The 24,133-nt window shown below is 39.5% G+C and overlaps 1 protein-coding gene across 3 annotated transcripts in view; it reads right to left on the bottom strand.

Moving 5' to 3' along the window:
• Positions 1–24,133, bottom strand: part of HPSE2 (heparanase 2 (inactive)) — a gene marked incomplete at both ends in the record, with an annotated part of 443,183 nt that overhangs the window by 119,735 nt on the left and 299,315 nt on the right. The window lies entirely within an intron of this gene.

Genomic DNA, 24,133 nt, shown 5'->3' with positions numbered 1-24,133 from the left:
AGGTAACCTTCATTACCCCAAACCTCCCTAACCCCACCTTTACAAAATTCCAAATTAAATTCATTTAAGCCTTTGCTTATAACTCCTGGGTACCTTACCAACCCACTATGTTCTTGACTGATGGTCAATGATAGATTATTTCATTTTTAATATGACACCAACCCATCAGTATACATTACAGAACTATGTGAAGTTCTTTTAAATGTTAAGCCCATATACCAGTATGTGACATACTAGAATATTATTTTTTATTGTAAAGGGGGTGAAGAGAGGGTAAGAGATGAGTTCCCTTCACTCAGCCTTCCCTTTGGCCTTGCTCACCACTTCAAGGTGTTTCTACTGAATACAATGTTTAAATCATTGATATGTTGGAAAGAGCATGGGCTTTGAAGAGATCAAATCTGAGTTTAATTCTAAACCAGGTATTGACTACCTATAAGATCTTGGGAAAGCTACTTGATCTTTGCAGGACTTGGTTTCAAGAGAGGTAACACATCTACTTCTCAAGATTAATAGAAGATTAAGCAATAACAAACCTAAGTGTTTGACACACAGTAGGTACCCAGTAACTCTTAATTCTTTCTAATTTTTCTAGTTTTCAGCTCACAAAGATAGGGTCCTACACAAGAGAGGACTGATTAAATGATACATGAAAACAGAATCCTAAAAGTGGAATTGCTGTGTCAAAGGGCACCGCTGTTGGTTGAATTATCGTGAATGCTTATACTAGGGAATAAAACAGCAACAATGAGATGACATTTTACTTCAATCCTGGTGCAGACGTCTGACTCAGATCCAATAAATATATGACATGTACAAACAACACTAAATGTTGGGAATATCCATGTCCATCTCTTCTGATTACTACTTTACTATTAGCACCTCTGATTTCATTTAAAGTTACTATTAGATGACATATTACATGAAAGCTAGTTAGGCATATTAAAACAGAGCAGCATTAAAATAAAAATGTTTTATGCAATGTTAAGCTAACACATTAAGGATATGAGTACTTGTTAGTGTATTACACGATGACTAGGCATAGGCTAAAAATGCACTGTGGTGAGTTTTCTTTTATGTTTCCACCAAGTACGTTAGTTTCCTGTTTTCTCTTTTTCAGCTCCCAATAACTACTTTAAACACCAATGTTCATGATTTTTGCTGGCAACAATATACTTTCATGTATATTCAGATGGACAGGTCAGATTAACTTTTCAATATACAGGATTCCCTATGCACACTGACCCAACCCCACACAGTCCAGGGTCCAGGGTCCAGGGATGAGGTCCCTTTACTCCTGCCCTTTTCATTTTGTCTCTTTTATTCAAATACACAGAACTCAGAGTTAGAAAATCTTGGTTCAAACCCAGTTTTACTACCTGTATGATACTGGGTTTCTCCTTTAAAATGGGTTAAAAAAAGAACCCCAAACTTATAGTGTTTTCACAGGATTATTGTATATAAATCAAATAAGAAAAAATCTGGGAACAGAAGCTGGGACATAACAGGTATCCCATAACCTTGTCTGCCTTCTGGGCTACTTAAGTGCCCAAGGTAGCAGCGACTTGGACTGAAAAGTCTTGGGATGGGGCAATCAGGGAGCATTGTCTGGAGGAGAGCAAGTTTATCCACTGCAGGATTTGGAATGAGGGAGTATGGACCAGAAGAACAGACTCTGGGATTCCCAGCAGGTAGAACGCAAGAGGAATGGAGAGGGCTGTATTAGGTTGCAAACATCTGGAGTTTCAGAACACCTCACTGAAGCATGTAAGCTTGCTACACCATCTCTGAGATCCCCGAGGGACCCCACTCTCACACCCCACTAGTACTATCCCACTGTGCTACAACTCGAATTGATGAGAGGCTCTTCTGACATGGGTTTGAAATTACTGTCCATTATGGTTGTTTTCTTGGTTCAGAAACAATATGATTCCGCCTTTGTATGCTATGATGAAGAGGAATTCCAGCAAAAACATTGACTTAAACTTTTTAGAGCCTATTCTTGGTCCCATTTGTAATCTAACAAAGTGGATTCAGTCACTCTCCGTTGGACTTGGACTATTCCCATGGGCTGTGAACTAGATGGGAGCAGGAGAGCCCTCTCTGCAGGAAACCAGTGTGACAGGTCATCTTACCCCAGTAGTGCACACAGGCAGGGGGGAAGTGAGGGGATCATTAAAAGTAGTAAACGTGATGATCCCAAGATCTAGTTTCTTCTTCAATTAATGTCATAGAAGGATGAACTTATGCATAGTATTTGATAAAGTAATTTCCATAGTTGAATGGGTCACTTATGGAGCTCTTTATTCTTGGAAAGTCAGAAAAAAATAGAATATCTTCTCAAACATAAAATGCAACATGCAAAAAAAAAAATTCACTTTGCAGTGACTTGGAATGAGGGCCCTAATTATACATCACTTCAGGAAAGAATAACAGTTAGTGGTAACTGACCAGCAATCTCAGTATTTTAGTAGATTTCATAGATTTTTCATAATCACCTCAACTATAGAAACAGCCAGACATCAGCCACTTTATCAAAATCAACATCAAAATATGTGATGTAAATAGACAATGTATCCTATTATTTTAGATAATAGTATCTTTGGGGATCTTCATATTTGTTTTATGTTTTGTCACCAGAAGTACATTTTATAAGTGATTAAAAAAACTTTCATGGAGTGTTAGAGAGAAGAAGGGAGTCCGTGATGAGCCTGAGCTTAGAAGAAAGGATGTCCCGGAGAGTGCTGAAGATATGAAGGCCAGTCAGACTTGGGCTTAGGATTGTCTGGGGACAGTCACTCTGTTGGAATTATCAGTGATGTGAAGAAGACCAAAGATATACCACAGGTATTGGAGATGTGGAGAAAAGTTGAAACAGGAAAAGCTGAGCTGGCTCTGTCTTTGGCTAACATGTAAAGGAAGAAGCCACGGCTGTGGATGAACTCTCTCAGAGAACAGGGGAATTAACAGAGATGTCAGAGACTCTAAAATGTCCTTAAAAATTTTAGGAGCAACATGGCAGCGAGGAGACGCTGCGAGTAAGATCTCCCATTAAAAAAAGTTAATAGGGAGGAAAAGCGGCAGGTCCCAGTGAGAACTGGGACACGGAAGATAAACGGACGACTCCAGCAAACTGCCCGAAGAAGAAAGTTGCCATAAAAGAGGACGAGAAGGGAGGGAAGCGCAGAACCCTGCTCCCCTCCCCCGCCCACAGAGGCGGCACTCTCCGACCGGCAGAGACGAGGGAAACAACAAACCAAAAGGCCCAACAAGAAAAACGGATGCAGCAAGCGGGACTGTGAGTGGAAAGGAACTATTTCAGCCACCACACCCCGTGAACGGGAGCTGAGGCGAACCCTGCAGGATCCACCGCGGAGGTGAGCTCCACGCGCCATTAAAGAGAGCCCCGCCCACCAGGAGGAGACCAGCACCAGCACACAGCCCCGGCCGCCCGGTAAGCTTGCGCGAAAGCAGCGCTCGGATTGCAGCTGCCCAGGCCCCTGCGCCTGCGACCTAGGCTTGTGGGGAGACGGCGGAGGCCCTCCCTGAGTGAACAGGAACAAGGTGCCCAGGCAGGGGAGCGGGATTCAAAAGGCGCCATTCCCGCGCCACTGATCTGGGCTACAGCCCGCGTCCTGGAACTGAGGGCTTTGGAACTGAGACCCGGGCGGAGGCCCTCCCTGAGTGAGCAGGAACAAGGCGCCCAGGCAGGGGAGCGGGATTCAAAAGGCGCCATTCCCGCGCCACTGATCTGGGCTACAGCCCGCGTCCTGGAACTGAGGGCTTTGGAACTGAGACCCGGGGCACGAAATTAGGGGCGTGGGTTCCCCACGACGGTGGGGCACAAGGCAGACACAGCACCCCAAAGCCGTTGAGGTGTACCCTACCATCCCCGCTCTGCTCCCTGTCCCACGGGGTGGAAAATCAGCTCCCCAAGGGCTCTAGGAGAGATCTCTGGTGCCACCTAGCGACTTGACCCCAGCACAGGCTACTGAAGGAGCTAGTGGCCAGCTGGGGAGTTAGCCCACACCGGGCCCCTTCTGAACAAGTAGTCTGAGCCCACAGGGAGAGCAAGCACCCACAGCCGGGGCAGACCAGGCGCGCAGAAGAGTGTGCCTGAGACCAGAAGGGCAGGGAGTGTGTCCCACATCACCATTTTAGAACAGGGACATTTCTTCAGTAAAGACTACCTGCAGAAGGCTTCCTCAGGAGCCAGAGGTGAGCGGGGGAAGTTCGCCCACGCCAGACCCCCTCTGGCCTGCAGTCCAAGCCCAGAGGGGAGCAGGAACCCACCGCCGGGGCAGACCAGGCGCACAGGGGAGTGTGTCCCCACATCGGCATTTTAGAACAGGGACCTTTCTCCAGTAAAGGCTGCTTGAAACTGACAGATGACTCCTGGAAGAACCAGAGGGGAACAGAGAAGCCCACCCAAGATGCCGGCAAGTCCCAACAACACAGTGTCCCAACGCATACGGCAAATTAGAAAACAGACAGTAGGGAGGAGAAGAACCACACGCAACCTAGCAACTCTCCAGAGAAAAAGCACACCACAAAAAGAAAGCCAGCCCCCAGATTGCAACGACAATAACTTGGAAGAATTTCTGAGCCTTCCAGAAAGAGAATTTAAAATTGCCGTGATTAAAAAACTGACAGAAGTCATAAAGGAAAACAATGATAAGGGAAAAATAATCAACGATCAGAAGAATGCAATTGAGTCCCTAGAGAGGGAAAACAATGGTCAGAAGAAAGAAACTGAGTCCCTAAAGAGGGAAGTAAAAGAAATGCAGGAGATCAAAGAATTAATGGAAGAACTAAAGAATTCTGGGAAAAGCAATGAAAGCAGAATAGATGAAATGGAAGAACGAATAAGTAATCTTGAAGACACAGAAATAAAAAGAACCAAAACAGAAAAGGAAAGAGAAGTACGAAGGAAAAAGAACGAAGAAAGACTTCGGGAACTATCTGACTCCATGAGGAAAGGAAATATAAGAGTTATAGGAATACCAGAAGGAGAGGAGAGAGATGTAGGAACAGAGAAAATATTCAAAGAGATAATTGAAGAGAACTTCCCAAATGTGAAGAAGGAGCTGAAAATTGATATACAAGAAGCAAGAAGAACACCAAACTTCCACGACGAAAGGAAAAATACAGCAAGACACATAATAGTAAAGCTCCCAAGAATCCAGGACAAGGAAAAAATAATGAAGCTGGCAAGAGGGAAGAAACAGATAACATTCAAAGGAAAACCAATCAGGCTGACATCAGACTTCTCCGAAGAAACACTACGGGCAAGGAGAGAGTGGAGGGACATAGTCAACAGACTCCAAGAAAACAGATGCCAACCAAGAATACTCTATCCCGCAAAGCTCTCCTTCCTCTTTGAAGAAAGAATATGGACCTTCCCAGACAAACAGAAACTCCGGAATTTCATTGCAACTAAACCCCCACTCCAAAAAATACTACAAGGAGTCCTAAAGCCAGAACCTCAGAGCGACGAATAACAATGAAAGAAGGCCAAAAAAAAAAAAAAGTTATTAAAAGAATAAATAAATAAAATCAAAGGAAAGACAAACACAATGGCAAATACAGATGTTAACATATCAATATTAACTCTAAATGTAAATGGACTAAACTCTTCAATAAAAAGACACAGAGTTGCAGCCTGGATTAAGAAACAAAACCCAACCTTTTGCTGTCTCCAGGAAACACATTTAGCTACAAAAGATAAAAATAGGCTCAAAGTTAAAGGATGGAAAACAATCCTACAAGCAAATGGACCAAAAAAGAAAGCAGGAACAGCTATACTTATATCAGATAAAACAGATTTCAAACTCAAAAAGATAAAAAGAGACCCCAATGGTCACTACATTATGATCAAGGGGACAATACTTCAAGAAGAAATAACACTCATTAACATATACTCACCAAACGAAGGAGCACCAAAATATATCAGACAACTGTTGTCCTCTCTGAAAACAGACATCAGAGAAAACACATACGTAGTGGGAGACTTCAACACACCACTATCAACAATGGATAGATCAACAAGACAAAAAATAAGTAAAGAAACCAAAGCTCTAAATAAAGACCTAGAGCAATTGGGCTTAACAGACATCTATAGAACACTAAACCCCAAAAAAACGGAGTACACATTTTTCTCAAGCGCACACGGATCATTCTCCAGGATCGATCACATACTGGGGCACAAGACAAACATCAACAGATACACCAAGATTGAAATCATATCAACCATCTTTTCTGACCATGAAGGCATCAAACTAGAAATAAACCATAAAAAGAAGGCAAGGAACTTTCCTACCTCATGGAGATTAAAAACCACACTACTGGAAGACCATTGGACTAATGAGGAGATCAAAGAAGAAATTAAAAAATTTTTTGAATTGAACGACAAGGAGGACACCAATATCCTAAATGTATGGGATGCAGCAAAAGCAGTAATAAGAGGAAAATATATAGCAATAGAAGCTCACATCAAGAAACAAGAAAGAACGCAAAGAAACAACCTAATCTCGAAGCTCAAAGATCTAGAAAAAGAACAACAAAAAAACCCCAAAACCAGTAGAAGAAAAGAAATAATAAAAACCAAAGCAGAAATAAATGAAATTGAAACTAAAAAAACAATCCAAAAGATCAATGAAACCAAGAGCTGGTTCTTTGAAAAAATCAATAAAATAGACAAACCTCTAGCCAGGCTCACAAAGGAAAAAAGGGAGAAAGCACAAATAAACAGGATCATCAATGAAAGAGGAGAAATCACAACGGACACAGCAGAAATCAAAAGAATAATCAGTAACTACTATGAACAGTTATATGGAAACAAGTTTAACAATCTAGAGGAGATGGACAAATTCCTACAACTCTACAATCACCCAAAGCTAGATAAAGAAGAAATAGAACACCTAAACAGACCAATTACAATTAGCGAAATTGAAATGGTAATCAAAAACCTCCCCAAAAACAAAAGCCCAGGACCTGATGGATTTACAAATGAATTCTACCAAACATTCAGAGACGAATTAGTGCCTATCCTTCACAAACTCTTCCAAAAAATTGAGAAGGAAGGGACAATACCAAACACGTTCTATGAAGCCAACATTACACTAATACCAAAACCGAACAAGGACAACACAAAAAAGGAAAACTACAGGCCAATCTCCCTAATGAACACTGATGCAAAAATCCTCAATAAAATTTTAGCTATCAGAATCCAACAATGTATCCATAAGATAATTCACCACGACCAAGTTGGATTCATTCCAGGGGCACAAGGATGGTTTAACATCCGAAAATCAATCAACGTTATCCAACACATCAACAAAAAGAAATATAAAAACCATATGATAATATCAATAGATGCTGAGAAAGCTTTCGACAAAGTGCAACACCCATTCATGATAAAAGCCCTTGAAATTCTTGGGATACAAGGAACATACCTCAACATCATAAAGGCCATCTATGACAAGCCAACAGCCAGTATCATTCTCAATGGTGAAAAGCTGAAAGCAATTCCATTAAGATCTGGAACAAGACAAGGATGTCCACTCTCACCATTGCTTTTCAATATAATACTGGAAGTCCTAGCCAGGGCAATAAGACAAGAGAAAGACATCCAAGGAATCCAAATAGGAAAAGAAGAAGTCAAACTATCACTATTTGCAGACGATATGATATTATACATAGAGAACCCCAAAAACTCCACAGAAAAGCTAATTCAACTCATCAATCAGTTCAGTAAAGTGGCAGGATACAAAATCAACACGCAAAAGTCAGTAGCCTTCCTATACACAAACAATAAATCTGAAGAAGAAGAAATCAAAAAGACCATCCCTTTTGTTATTGAAACAAAAAAAATCAAATATTTGGGAATAAATCTAACAAAAGAGGTAAAGGACCTATACAAAGAAAACTATAAAACACTGTTAAAAGAAATAGAAGAAGACACAAAGAAATGGAGAGACATCCCCTGCTCATGGATTGGAAGAATAAACATTATTAAAATGGCCATCCTTCCAAAAGCAATATACAGATTCAATGCTATTCCAATCAAAATTTCAATGTCATTCTTCAAAGAAATAGAACAATTATTGATGAAATTCATATGGAATCACAAAAAACCCCGAATAGCCAAAGCTCTCCTGAAAAAAAAAGAAGGGAATGGAGGCATCAGACTCCCAGACTTCAAACTATACTACAAAGCCATAATCATCAAAACTGCATGGTATTGGAACAAGAACAGACATACAGACCAATGGAATCGAATAGAAAATCCAGAAATAAACCCACAGATTTATGGTCAACTAATCTTTGACAAAGGAGCAAAGACTATGCATTGGAGCAAAGAAAGTTTGTTCAATAAATGGTGCTGGGAAAACTGGGTCGCTACATGCAAAAGAATGAAGCTTGACCACCACCTCACACCATACACAAAAATCAACTCAAAATGGATTAAAGAACTAGACATAAGACCTGAAACCATAAAATATATAGAAGGAAATATAGGCGAAACACTACGTGATTTGCACATCAAAGACATCTTTACAGACACATCACCCAAAGCAGTGATAGTGAAGGCAAAGATAAACAGCTGGGACTACATCAAATTAAAGAGCTTTTGCACAGCAAAAGAGACAATAACAAAAACAAAGAGAAACCCCACCAACTGGGAGAACATTTTTGCACCCAACACTAATGATAAAGGACTGATCACAAAAATCTGCAAAGAGCTGATGAGACTCAACAACAACAAAGAAAATAATCCAGTCAAAAAATGGGCAGAAGAGCTTAAAAGAAACTTCTCTGAAGAGGAAATGCAAATGGCCAACAGGCATATGAAAAAATGTTCAACATCACTTGTCATCAGGGAAATGCAAATCAAAACTACCATGAGATACCATCTTACACCAGTGAGAATGGCACATATTAAAAAAACTAGCAACAACAAATGTTGGCGAGGGTGTGGAGAAAAAGGAACTCTTCTGCACTGTTGGTGGGAGTGCAAACTGGTCCAACCACTGTGGAGAGCTGTGTGGAGATTTCTGGACCTACTAAACATAGAGCTTCCATATGATCCAGCAATTCCACTCCTAGGTATTTACCCAAAGGACACAGAAACATCAATTCCAAAGAACACCTGCACCCCTATGTTTATAGCAGCACTGTTTACAATAGCTAAGCTTTGGAAACAACCCAAATGCCCAAAAATAGATGACTGGATCAAGAAGATGTGGTACATATATACCATGGAATATTACTCAGCATTCAAAAAAGATAAACACATGCAATTTGCTGCAACATGGATGGCGCTGGAAGGGATCATGCTCAGCGAAATAAGCCAAAAAGAAAAAGAAAAATACCGGATGGTCTCACTCATAGCAGGAATCTAGAAAACTTAAATAAGGGACCAGGAAAATGAATAACTATAAGAAAGTGAAAATCAAAATCAACAAAAAACTATGAACCAGAGACACTTTTAGGGGGGCGGGGGCGGGAGGGGAGGGATTGGGGTCAGAATGGGGGGCTGCAATTGTATGGGGAATATAACAATAAAATTTATAAAAAAAAAATGTCCTTAAATATGGCTCTTGAATATGAGAAGTTTCAGCAATGGACACCATCTTAAAGCCATATTTATATTGTACTGTGGGAATATGAACTCTGGTCTCCCAGGATTTAGTGTTACTTTTAAGAGAGGAAATGATTTAATCACAGGTGTGAGTCTGATAACTTTTTCTTGGGTACTGTTGGACAGTTAGCTTGCTGCATTTATGCTCTCTAATTGTGGTTTCTAAGGAATATTCCAGCACCACAATCTGTGCCTATTTGAAAATGTCCTGCCTATTATAGAGCTTGGTTCTCTGATACTGGTTACCTGTGATAAACGGCCCAGTATGTCAGTTAGATTTGGAAATGAAGGAGGTGGGGTAGTCGTGGTAACCATTTGCAGAGAATAAATTGCTGAAAATAATGAAGATGGTGATTTCTAACCAAGACTGGGTAAAAGGAGTTAGGGCTGGATTTAAACTGACTACGCAGTAGCCTGCTTTCTCTCTGCCTTATTCTCTTTCTCAATAAGATAAAAATGATTTTGACCTACCAACTAGTCACTCCATAAGAGTTAATTAGTTTAGAAATGGTTACAAGTTGTCAGAAGTCTAAATAAATCTGGGAAGAAGTAAGGCTTGAGGAAAGAAAAAGCGAGAAAAAGAAAATTCATCAACCTGAGGTGCTTTGACATCTTCCACTCAAATCTGGCAGGATGATTGCTTCAAGAAACACTCAGACCAATACTTCTAGGTAAATCATTGCCCTCCTTCGAGAGCTCTTGAAATTTCGGCATCTCTTAGGATCACACCACAAGAGACTCAACTGTTCAACTCAAGGCTGGAGCCAAGAGAGGCTGTGCAGATATACCTGTCTGGGAACTATTACAAATACAGTGAGGTTGAACCCTTGGTGCATGGACACACAGCCTGTCTGGCTCACACCAACAGCCATCATTCCTTCTTCTGCTGGCCTTACACTGACAGGTCATGTCAAGCACACATCTGAGGAGGTTGCAGTGATGGCAGAGTCCACAAAGTAAATGAGACTACCCACCAGTGCATTCACCTCCTCTCTAGCCCTCCTTATTTTTAATTTTTATTTCCAGTTTAATACTCACCAACAGCCATCATTCCTTCCTCTGCTGGCCTTACACTGACAGGTCATGTCAAGCACACATCTGAGGAGGTTGCAGTGATGGCAGAGTCCACAAAGTAAATGAGACTACCCACCAGTGCATTCACCTCCTCTCTAGCCCTCCTTATTTTTAATTTTTATTTCCAGTTTAATACTTTTTTAAAAGCTGGTCCTTTTCGGTCGATCATAAAGAAAAAAAAAAAAGCTCATTGCAGACAAGTTAGAAAATGTAAATGAATAAAATATGAAAATGAAAAAATCACTGGTAAGTCCAACATAGAGTCCATGTTAACCTTTTGAGGTAAACCCTTCCAGAGTTTTTCATTGTGAATACACAGTAATTGCCCATTTACTTAGTTATTTTAAAAACTTATCCCACTAGCATATTTACTCAAAATTGCCCCATCTGAAACTCTCAAACCCTTCTCACAGGGACAGTGACAAAAACATTACAGACTGAATCAAATCAGTGGACCCTTAACTGCATTCTGGCCATTTAGGGATCTCTTCTAGAAGCAAGTCTCATCTTCAGTCTCTGCAGCCAGGTTTTACCCAGTTCCAACCCCCACTGCCCCCCACCTTTTCTCCAGGCCCCTAGATTCAGTCTTCAGAACTATAGGACAATTAGCCACTTAGGCTCATTAGCCTCTTAAACATTTAATGAGGAGAGTTTGTTGGCTCCAGGGGCAGCTGGTTTTGTTTACCTGGCCCTTTATTTTAAAAGGAAAAACCTTTGCCCCTTATTATGTGACCCCTTCTTTTATTTCAGGTAATTGCATTAGTGCTGGCTTCCCAATGCTTAGGAATTTCCGGACATATTTTGCAGCCCGCTGCTTCCAGGGAGGAGGGGCGGTCTGCTCAGAATTCTAACACCCAGCCTGCTGACGGGGCAGGGAATTCCATAAAACCGGGGCCTTCCCCACTGAAGGGGGGTAAGCTTGGATAATCATTAGAACAACCCGGTTGACCTATAAAACCCATTCTGACACCTTGAAGCCAAACATTGGAGAGGCTGACTAGAGTCTCTTGTAAGCTTTAAAAACTGTGTTGGCCTCTCCTCCAAAGACCCTCATTCTGGTTTCCTGCTGAGCACATTCTTCTTCACACATCCTTCAGGTTTTCTTTGAGAGGCTACATTGTTCTTGATCTTTGCAATGGGACAGGCTTCCTATCCTGTGTCCAGGTCAGGATGGGATAAAATGAACAATATTACCAAAAAGAAATGACCTCACAGAATATAAATATTTCTTGGCTTTGTAAACCAATTCCTGTGAGTCCATGTAAGAATCCTAGCTGAACAAAGGGTGGTGGTTCAGGAATGTGAAAGAGTTTGTACTCTGGAAAAATATTGTAGAAAAAAAGGTATACATAAGGGCATGGCTGAGGGGGCGTGTAAGGTAAGGAAAAATGTCAGGCTTTTCTGCCCTCCCGCCATCAGGATAGATGATGGATCCTTGCGGTCTGAATGCATGCCTGATGACAGACACCTGGAGTAGGGTGTGGGCATAGGTGGATGGGATTCACCTGGGCTGAGACTGTGCTTTTTAAGGGTGGCATAACGGGATGCCAGCAGAAGCAGAGAAGCAGCAGAACGAACGGAAGAGCAGAGAAGCAGAGAGAAGGCCGGAGAGCCCAGAGTAAAGACTTGCTGGGGGCTGGGAGGCCTGCCAGCCTCCTGGCCCCCCAGCACCCCTGCCTGCTATGTACCGGGTAAATCCCAATAAAAGACCTACAAAAACCACTGAGGGCTCCAGGACTCCTCCTTTACCCAGTCTGCTGGATCTTAGAAAACCTGCACCGTGTCCATTCCTGCCCCGACAGGGCAGTATCCTGCAGGCACATGATGGGGACTCAAATAATATATTCAAGCATGAGTGCCTCCCTGATCTAACCCACAGTAAGCTGAAAGGGTGGCCCTGAGGCTGTGCTAAAGACTCCTTTCCCTTGGTCTTTCTCTCTCCTAACTCGGTAATTGAAAGATGATTAGATTAGATTCAGCTGAAATGGCAAAATTTCATGGTAAAATTATACTTAGCTCTCCACAAATAAATATTCTTTACCATTCTTCCCTTTAAAAATTTTCAAAGAACTGAAAATTTCTTGGTACCCTAAAATATCTCATTACCCTCTTCCCTAAAATCGCCTATAAATTTACTTTGGTTGTTGATCTAAAAGGGGCCTAAATCAGGGAAAATATCAGCATGTTCTTCTCAGTGATTAAGGAGAGATTTTATTTAAACACAAAGAAAAAGCAAGCTGAGTGCTACCATAGGAAAGATTTTTAGGTAGAAGAATAGCCCATTTTAAAAGAATTATTTCTGTTTTAAAGAGTTAATAACAGTAATAAAAAGCAAAAAAAAAAAAAATTCTTTTTCCCATGCTAGAAACAATGATAGTTTGCTTTCTACATTAAAAATGAGAAAGGTAAAATTTCATTTAACACATTCCAGTTACATGTTTTGGACAATAAGAGTAAAGGGGAGTATATTATATAAAGAAAAGAGAGAAAAGAAGGTGAGGGCTGAAGAGAGAAACTCCAGCACCTTCTTTTTCAGGGTCTTTTGGATCCCTCAAAACTCAACTTACTCTCTTCCCTCTGTTCTTTACCTCGGATAGCCAACCAAGCCTCACCACTCAGATAAATACATATATACCCTCTAGACATCCGTTTCTCCCTCTCCCTGAACCCTAAATCCACCTCTCATGCTTCTCTAGCTCTATGGCATCTGCTATCTAATTGCATCTCCAGTAGTGAACCATGGCAGTTGTTTGATTCCACCCCCTAGTCTCCTGTTACCTAGTCCCTACTCCTCACTTCCTGAATGCTCTACTTAGAGTGGCAAACCAAGCCTCAGCCCCTGCTTCCATTCCCTAGCTGTGCAAACCTTCTTGGCAAAACTGCAAAGTCTACCTAACAACCGATCTTTGGAGACCTTCACCTGATCGGCCACCTACACACAACATCCAGGCTTAAGTGAATGGTATCTGGGGTTCATGTGTCAGCTGGACTCCATCCCTTATACCAGTGGTTCTTAATTCTGTTTTTGTGCATGCCAATACTGTTCTTCAGGTGATACTTATAAGGGTTATTTGTAGAAAGAGCTTTATCAACACTTTGTATTGTCAGTGCATTAGTGTTGTTAATTAGGAATGAGTACGGAATGAAGGCACATATGTCACGTTTGCCATTTTTGTTCTTTTTTAAAGATTTATTTTTATTTATTTAGGCATACAAGAACTGGAAATAAAAATAAAAGATAAACAATTGGGATTACATCAAATGAAAGAGTTTTTGTACAGCAAAAGAGACATTAACCAAAGCAGATAGACACCCAACTGACTGGGAGAAAAGTTTTGCACACAATATAAGTGATCACAATGGGACTGACCACAAAGATCTACAAAGAGTCACCTGACTCAACAAAAACAAAGTAAATAATCCAGTCAAAAAATGGGCAGAAGAACTAAAGACACTTCTCCACAGAAGAAATGCAAATGGCCAACAGGTATATGAAGAAATGTTCAGCATCACTTGTAATCAGGGAAATGCAAATCAAAACCACAATGAGATACCATCTTACACCAGCAAGAATGGCACATATTAAAAAAACTAGCAACAAAAAATGTTGGCGAGGATGTGGAGAAAAAGGAACTCTCCTGCACTGTTGGTGGGAGTGCAAACTGGTCCAACCACTATGGAAAGCTGTGTGGCGGTTCCTCAAAATACTAAAAATGGAGCTACCATATGACCCAGCAATTCCATTCCTAGGAATCTACCCAAAGGACACAAAACCAAAAATTCAAAAGGATACCTGCATCCTTATGTTTATGGCAGTACTATTTATAATAGATAAGATATGGAAACAACCCAAATGCCCAAAAATAGATGAATGAATCAAGAAGATGTGGTACATATACACAATGGAATACTATTCAGCAATCAAAAAAAGATAAACTCATGCCATTCACAGCAACATGGATAAAGCTAGAAGGGATTCTGCTCAGTGAAATAAGCCAGAAGGAAAAAGAAAAATATCAAATGGTTTCACTTATAGGAGGAATATAGGGGGACCAAATAAGGGACCAGGAAAAAAAATAACAATAATGATAAATTTAAAAAAATTAGCAGGCAACCATAAATCAGAGACATTCAGCAAGGGAAGAGGGAAAGAGGGATCAAAACAGGGGAGAGACAGGTACAAGGGGCTATGGTGTTGGTTCACAGGTGAATTGGTGGTGGGCATTTTGCAGGGAATACCTCTAAAAGGAAAACGCATACAAGCATACATTGCATAAAAATGAACAATGATGTAAAATATATAGATAAATAAAAAAGAAACCATGGGCCTCCCTGGTGGTGCAAAGGTTAAGTACCACACTATGAAGCAATCCACAGCTTCTGCAGCATGAGTTCGATCCCAGGCCAGCCAGGGAGCAACCCACATGGCACAGCAGACCTCTCCTGACTCACCCGCTGCTCCCGTCAGCAGTGTATTTCAGTCAATCTACCTGTTCTGTTCCCTACTCTGTCTGTCCCTACTCTGTCTCTGTTGAATCCTCTCACCCCCCGCATCTCTGGCCTGTACCCCACCCAGCTCTTGTATGCAAATAAATAAATCTTTAAAAAAAGGGAAAAAAAGAAAAGAAAAAAACCAAAGAAGTGTCTTATCTTATGTGTGTGAATGTATATATAAAATAGTGTCCATATCTTCATATAACAGACTTTTAATGAGGATCCACCAGAAAAAATTTATCTCAAAGTTTAGTATCAGGAAAATGATGTTTCTCATGAAAAATTAGTTTTTGCCTTATGGACAACAGATTTTGTTTTACACTTTGTTTTGACTACTTGAAGGCATAGAATCAAATTTGTAATCAAATTTGTAATCTCTTTTCTAAGAGATTAAAGTCAGCTGATACACATTTTAGAGTGCTAATCTTTCCCACTTCTTTATCCTTCTTCTAAGCCTAATTTCCACTTACTCTTACTTTCTCAATTACTTTATCATTTTCCAAGTGGACAGAAAAGTGACCAAAAGAGGATGGAAAAAAGCGTGAGACAACAAAAATTCAAAAAGGGCACTTGAGGGCCTCCCCAGTTGAGCGCTGGGCTGTGAAGCTGCCCGCAGCCTCTGCAGTGCCGGTTCGATCCCCGGCCACCAGGCAAGGGTCCCACATGGCATGCAGACCTCTCCTGTGGCCTGCTGCTCCCCTCAGCAGTGTATTTCGTCAGTCTGCCTGTTCTGTACCCCACTCTGGCTCTGGTGAATTCTCTCACCCTCCTGAGCTTCTGACTGTACCAATGCTTATATAAATAAATAAATAAATCTTTAAAAATAAAATAAAAATAAATAAATCTTTAAAAAAAGGGGGGGCACTTGCTAACTCACAGATCATACGTTTAGCTCCCCCTATACACAAAGCAAAGCAAAGCTAGTCTCATTTCCTATTTTCTTTTCTTTTCTCCAAAATCAATCATTTAACTTATCAAATATCTAGGAAGGCTACAGGAAGCCCTAGTCTCTTATCAAGTTTAAAAATACTCTTTCTTTATCAGATCAAATGTTTTATTTGATACAATAGTTTGAGGTTGAATTGTGAATCCATTAACCTTTAGCTTGTTGTAAATGGATTTCCCCTTCTAAGAATTTTTAGACATTTTTTATGTTTTCCTGGAGTTAGAATTGGCTCTCTTAGCTGGCACCAAGAGTTGGTAAAGGTTGAATTAATATAATCAGAGCTACCTGGTATTTGTAGCTCATATTTCCCCAAAGATCACAGAATACTTTATGGATAAACTTAAAGGATTTTTTGAGTGAGAACAGGGCAGTTTTGCATTTTTCCACTGTAGGGACTTCACTCAGTGTGTGTGGAAGTAGGGGTGTCAGGGGAGCAGGCAGAGAAGTGGAGGCAGCCTTGGGATTATGGGGAGATTCACAGGCTTATACAGTATAGTCTCCAAACTTTTTCTGTAAAGGGATAAATTATATGTAATTTAGAACTTGGGGACTATATGGGTGGTCTGTATTGCAACTTCTCAATTCTGCTGTTGGAAAACAAAAGCAGTCATAGAAAATAAGTAAATTAATAAGCATAGCTGTGCTCCAATAAAACATATTAATGGGCATAAAAATTCAAATTTCATAGAATCTTCACATGCCACAAGTATTAGTCTTTTGATTTTTTTCAACCATTTGCAAATGCAAACAGCATTTTGTGAAGCTTGCTGGCCAGACAAAAAACCAAAACAGAATGGATTAGACCTGCTGGCTATAAGTTGCTAATCCCTACATTCCTAAGCAATTAAAGCCTCTAAAAGTGTTCTAGTTAAAATGAGAAGACTAACAGTTATCCTCTGGGAATAAGCACTATCTGCCAGATTTCCCTCAGAAGACATACAACCACCACTGGTAGGGTTGACAAACACATCCTTAGTACCTAACTGTAAGGATTTTCATGCAGGAGTAAATGTAATACCTTCATAGAAAGTCTATCAAAGTAGATTTCCCAGTCCTGAGCGAAGTCCTTGAATTTACTATTTAATCATCATCCTAAGAGAGATGATTTATGTGTAGAACAGATCCAAACATTGAGAATCATTGGATCATTGTAAATTATTAGCTCCTTTGCTTACATGAAACAAACAAAACCCTACCAGGTCCCTTTGAGCAAGTGCTCAAAGTAAGGTCATCCAGGAAAGAAGGTACTAAAAATACACTTGGCCTTCTAACACTGGTTTCAACAGCTGTATAAACCTCCAGATCCCTCTGTTTCACTCTTCCTTCTGTAAATAGCTTCTTTCTCTGTGAACTCTCCTAATTTACTGTGCCCACAATGATTTATAGTAATATAAAGTCATGAATCCAGAAACAATCCTGGGTCATGTCACCCTCTCTAATCTAAACTGACTTCATAAAATGGAATTTGTATTTCTAAGCAAACACACATGTATGAGTGGATATCAGGAATCCCCCTTCAAATCTTAGAAATGCTCCACAAATAAAATTTAAAAAATAGATAACTAAACTTGAAATGATGGGAAATCCCCAAATAGCTGAAATAAATAGGGATTCAGAATTAGACTTGTAACTGAGTAGAATCTGGAGAAACTGGATGACGCATAGGCCTCATGGAGACAGGGGGCTACAACTCCTACCAGAAAGTTCCACGCCTGGCTTCATACTTGAACAGGGCATTGTGTGAAGTTCCTATGCATGTCTTTTGTTGCTTTTTTAAGATCAAATTCCATGTCTTTTCTTAATGACTAATATGAATATTTTATAGATTCTGGATGCAAACTTTTGGTTATATGGTTTTTTATATATGGGTAGACATATATAGATGGATGTGTGTCTGTGTGTCTGTGTATAAATCTTCTCTCAGCTTGTGACTTTCTTTCCAGTCTTATATGGTGTCTTTTTTAAAAAATTTAATGAAAAGATATTCTTTATTGAAGTGGCATTTAATACATCAATCTTTTTTTCAGTGTGAGTGATGTTCATCTTTTATTTAAGAGATCTTTGCCTACTTACAGATCATGAGAATATTCTGTTTTCTACTAAAGCTTTATTGTTTCACTTTTCACAGTTAGGTCTGTGATCACCCTTGAATTAATATTTTGGTTTATGGTATAATGTAAAGATCAAGCCACAGTCTTAAAAGCAACTCAAGAAAAAAAGATATTACTTTCAAAAGAATGACAGTATTACTTACATGTGATTTATCAACACAAACTCTGGAAGCCAGAAGAAAATGAAATGACATTATGTTCATTGCTCATTTTGTTTTCAAGCAATAGGACTATGGCCTACCTAGCAGCATTTGAACTGCTCCTGCCTTTTGGCTATTATCAATAGTGCCACTATGATCATTCATATACAAATATTTGTTTTTACGATTATCTGTTGACAATGTAGAGAACATCTACAATTCTTTCGAATACATAACTAGGAGTGAATTGCTGAGTCATATAGTAATTCTGTTTGACTTTTTGAGAATGTGAGTTTTTTGAGTTTGTGACATTTTCATGGTCATTCTGTCTTCAAAAATTGCTTCTGGGCCTCCCTGGTGGTGCAAGGGGTTAAGCACCACAGTATGAAGCAATCCATACCCTCTGCAGCACAAGTTCGATCCCTGGCCGGCCAGGGAGCAACACACATGGTGAGGCAGAACTCTCCTGTCTCACCCGCTGCTACCCTCAGCAGTGTATTTCAGTCAGTCTGCCTGTTCTGTTCCCCACTCTGTCTCTGGTGAATCCTCTCACCCCTCACATATCTGGCCTGTGCCCCAGCTCTTGTATGCATAAATAAATAAATCTTTTTTAAAAATTGTTTCTGTTGCATATTATCTTCTTTTGATACTTCAATTTTAAGTATAGTAATAGTTGATTATATCCCACACACTCCATGTAGATTTTGATTCTCTTTTATTTATTTATTTATTTATTTTTAGAGATTTATTTATTTATATAAGCACTGGGTACAGTCAGAAGCATGGGAGGGTGAGAGAATTCACCAGAGCCAGAGCGGGGAACAGAACAGGCAGACTGACTAAGTACACTGCTGAGGAGAGCAGTGGGTGTGGCAGGAGAGGTCTGCATGCCATGTGGGACCCTCACTGGCGGCTGGGGATCGAACCAGCGCTGCAGAGGCTGAGGGCAGCTTCGCAACCCAGTGCTCAACTGCTGTGCCACTGGGGAGGCCCTTGATTCTCTTTTATTAAAATTATCTTTCATCTTTTATTCATACTTTCCTTTACTTTCCTAAACATATTGATTAGAGTTCTTCAAAATTCCCTAGACTCATAACACTAGTGCCAGAATCACCTTAGTGTACACTTGTGTGTGTGTTTCTTTTAGCTTACCTTCTGGCCTCTTAGTTCTATTTTTTAGCATACTTCATAGTTTTTGAGTGGATCTTGGGCATTGGGAACAGAGTTTTTAAAGGTTATGGATGACTTGCCATTTTCCAGAGAAGGTGATGTTTTCTTCTGGAAAGAATACAGAATGTCCAAGATCACCTTGACTTTACTGAAGCTTGGTTTAAGGCTTTGGTAAGTTTGGTCTATTTCAAATTTACCCTTTCTTCTAGGACATGCGCCTTACTCCTAGGTTATAAACCTTACAGGGTCTCAACTGAAAAGCAGAGAAGTTTATTAAAGCCCGTGTACATTGGCAGGAGTAGAGCTTTAATCTCCTTGCCCCGCTCCCACACACACCATGTGGCTGCTGAAGATTTGCACAGCAATTTAGTCTCTTAGTTGTTGTTGTGTTTTTATTTGTTTCTAAGGGTCTTATCACTTGTACGTGGAGCTGGAGTGGCCAATGATTTTGGGAATTTGGATTCATGATTTTGGCCCCTTCACTGTGCTTTGCTTTTCTCTGGGGTTTTGCCCTTTAATACTCAACCACTTTGGCATCCCCAAATTCTAATTCTGTGTTCTTAACCCAGTACTCGTGCTGTTTCTACTTAAACTCTTCTTCTAGGCTATAATCTGGAAAATGTCTCAGGGAAAATCTAGGGATAATGGTAGCATGGCATTCATTTCATGAATTTCCTTTCTTTCAAGGATTCCAGCCCCTAGAGTTTCCCTACATTGGTTATACTTCAGGCTTCAGAAAGCTATTTTATTATTTGATCAGTTTTTAGAGTTGCTTTTGGTGGAAGAGTTGGTCCAGCACAAACTACACCATCATAGCAGACCAGAAACTCTCTACAAGCAAACTCTTCAGAGTCCAAATAATTCCTATATCAAATATGTTGTCACAAAAACAATGGGAAAAGGAGGAAAACTACTCAAATCATTTTATGATGACAGAAGAATTGTAATTCTAAAGGCAGTAAAGAATAGTACAAAAAGCAAAATAATAGAATCATCTTACACATGAATATGGAAACAAAAATCTTAAAATATTTGCAAATAGAATTCAACAATGTATTAAAAAAAATACCCCAGTGTAGGTAGGGTTTCCCTCATTAATATAAGATTAGCTCAATTTCAAAAACTCTGTCCACATAATACACTACCTAACATATTAAAGGAGAAAATTCACAAGATTTTCTTAATAGATACAGAAAAGAAATTGGATAAAATCTGACACTTTCCATTGCTAAAAAAACTATACATGTGTAATATTTATTCATAATTGCATCACTATATATTAATCAAACAAAATCGGCAATGCTTATATTATATTAATTAACATATGATTTAACATATTAATATATAAATTATACAAATATGCATAAAACAACTCTTTAATGGATCAGGAAGGTAAGGTCTTTTGACCCTCATAAAGAATATCTGTAAAACATCATATTTTATGGTGAAAATGAAATAATTCCTATTTAGATCAAGAATAGACAAGGCTGTCTTCAAAACCCTTACCATTGAAGAACACTGTACCAGAGATACCAAATAGTTAAAAATAGTCAAAATTTTGAAAAGCACATAATTATTAGAAATAGAAAATTTTATTATTTACAAGCAATATTATTATCTATAGAAAAGTTAAGAATACTATATAGAGATTTTGAGTAATAGTAAAAAAAAAGATTATGATAATTACTTAAAAAAAGGAACATATGAAATCCATAGTGTTCCCAAATAATAAAAGCAATTAATTAGAAATTGTATTACAAAGATGACATTCACAACCATAGCCTTTAAGATCCTTGGGAATAAAGCTATCCAAATGTGCAAGAACTACATGAAGAAAATTATGAAATCAGATTTCCAGTTCACATCCAAAAATAAAAATATATTCCAGATGGAATTAGACCTAAGTATTAAAAAAACCTTTAGGATTCTAAGAAAAAAAAGAATATCTTCATGATCTTATAGGAAATGTTTTTCATTATACTATATACCAGGGAAAGTAAAATAAACTTATATGTAACAATATGCATACATCTGAACGTTGCACAAAGAAAGCAATTTGCAGAATATATAGTGTTATCACTCTACAGTGAAGCAATTTTATGTAATTTTCAATAATGTAATTTATGTAAATGTTTAAAACATGCAAGGCAATAGAGTAGATGATTTATAGATTTTCATGACTTTAGCAAAAATATAAAAATAAATTTGGATTGGAAGAATGTGTGCAATCTAAAGTTATATAAGTGGTTACTCAAGGAAGTACTAGGACCATGTAGGGGAACAGGTAGTCTTCAGTTTCATATCTACTATGTTTTATGTTGAATACATCATATGCCAAACTTTTAAACATTAATACTTATTCATTATGACCGTGAATGTGACATTAATATTCAGTATCCTCTTTAAATGAGGTCAGGAGGCTAGAAAGAATGCCCATGCATGCATGAATCAGCAAACCCAGCCTTGCATCTCCCAGGAGAGGAGGTGCTGTTTTCCCTTTGAGCAGAGCAGAACTGAGGGGGAGGTCTTCCAGAGGTTATTTAGGGGGGTGTTAGGTTGGATTTGGGGAAGTGTGCATGGGTCTTGCCATGAACATACTTTCCAATCTGCCCTCTCTTCTGTTGTTTCTTTCCAAATAAGCCTTATTTTTTGGTCGCTGAAATAATTTTGATTATTTTGATTGCTTTTGTTTGAGGTCAACAAATATTTTCATATTTGTTTTGTATTTCATATTTTCTGCTGCCATTTCTGAATTCTTGTAAAACAAGACAGGGGAAAGGTCCTGCGGGTGGTCCCTTTGAAACCACCCTCTGGCATCGGAAGAGTCAGCTATGAGTTTTCTCTGAGTAAATTTAAAAGATAAAGAAAACAACCCAACAAATCCCAGGTCAATGTGAGACTGAAATTTTACAGGGAAACGGATCTGATTTGAGAGGTGGAAAGGGAGCTGACAATAGATGCCAAGTTAGCATTTTCCTCCCTGGGAGACTAGGTGTGGCTCAACTTCATGGAGTACTTGTGAGGCATTAATGGGCTAAGAATGGGAAAGTTAGGAATCTTTGTTCAATTAAAATTTGGTTGCAGCATCATTAAAACTAGCTATTCCGCCTGCTACTAATTTCATTCTTGGCTACTAGGCTGGTTATTTGTTTGTTTGTTTGAATCAAAAAGAGAATCACTACTGATGGGGCAGATCAAATTGAAGTCCACACAAGGGGCAAAGTGGTCATGTGTTCATGAACGAGAGCAATGACACTGGAGTGGGTCTCAGCACAATCTTCTCATTGCAAATTCATTTTGTAAATTTGGTGACAGTTTGAGTGCAGAATTGCACAAGTGCCTGGGATTTCTGCTTTTCTTTTTCCAGTTGTGCTGGGTAGTTTTCTTACTTTAGAATTGGAAGGGGCTACATGGTCCTAAGGACCTTCCATTTACAGACAAGGAAATTGAGACCCAGAGAAGTAAAATTACTGGTCCAAAGTCATACAACTCATTACCAAGCCTTCTTTCAATGTTTCTGAAAATAGTTCTATGGTGTACTTCTAAAATTATCCTACCCCTATTATTAAGTCAGCTGTACTAAGTACCCTTGGTGCGCCATAGGCTCTCTTGGCCATGGGAAAGACCTTGTCAAAGAGCTGGCAAGTAAGCCATTTAAACAGACAATGTAGGGCCTCCCTGGTGGTGCAGGGGTTAAAGTCTCAGCACTATCAATCTTTCCACAGCGACTGCTGCATGAGTTAGATCCTCTGCCAGGAAGCTAACCCACAGGGTGCAGCAGACCTCTCGTCTCCCCTGGTGCTCCCCTCAGCAGTGTATTTCAGTTAATCTGCCTGTTCTGCTCCCCACTCTGTCTCTGATGAATCCTCTCTCACCCCCCGCAAAGCTCTAGCCTACACCCCAGTTCTTGTATGCATAAATAAATAAAAATAAATCTTTAAAAATAATAATAAATAAACAGGCAAGTTTTTCCTGGTATCAACAGGATCACCACATTTCAGCTTTCCCTTACACATTGCAGGATGAAGTTCCAGAACTTGAAGAAGATATGACCACTCTCTAAATAATACCGTTTATGACCTATTCCATAAATATACTGCTTTATGACCTAATCCATATATATATATATATATATATATATATATATGTGCTTTCCAAAAACATTGCCATCTATATTCTCATTTGAGTCTCAAAGCCTCCATGATACAGGTAAGCTGGGCCCCATTATCCCACGTTTCCACAGGAGAAAGTTGATATACAGAGAGGGAGGAGTTTGAATTGGCTTTTGGGGCTGGGGCTCACCTCAGGATGCCTATCTTGAATCTGGGCTGTGAGCAGTTCCTTGGCCCCTCCTTGTCCTGACATGATCATCCTTCTCGGTTGTAATTAGTTCAGAAGCCTTATAATAACCAGCATTGGTGGGACTACAAGCCTGTATGAGTGCTGAGAAGGGGAAGAGGAAGGTTGGGGGGGTCATGATTATCTCTTTCAAAAGATGCATAAATGACTAGAGGGAGCATGATAAAAGGTGGAATAATGAAGTCTCAAATGATTC

This window comes from Talpa europaea, assembly GCF_964194135.1.
Source record: "Talpa europaea genome assembly, chromosome: 10".
Classification (NCBI taxonomy): Eukaryota; Metazoa; Chordata; class Mammalia; order Eulipotyphla; family Talpidae; genus Talpa; species Talpa europaea.
This window is presented reverse-complemented; position numbering and strand designations above follow the sequence as displayed.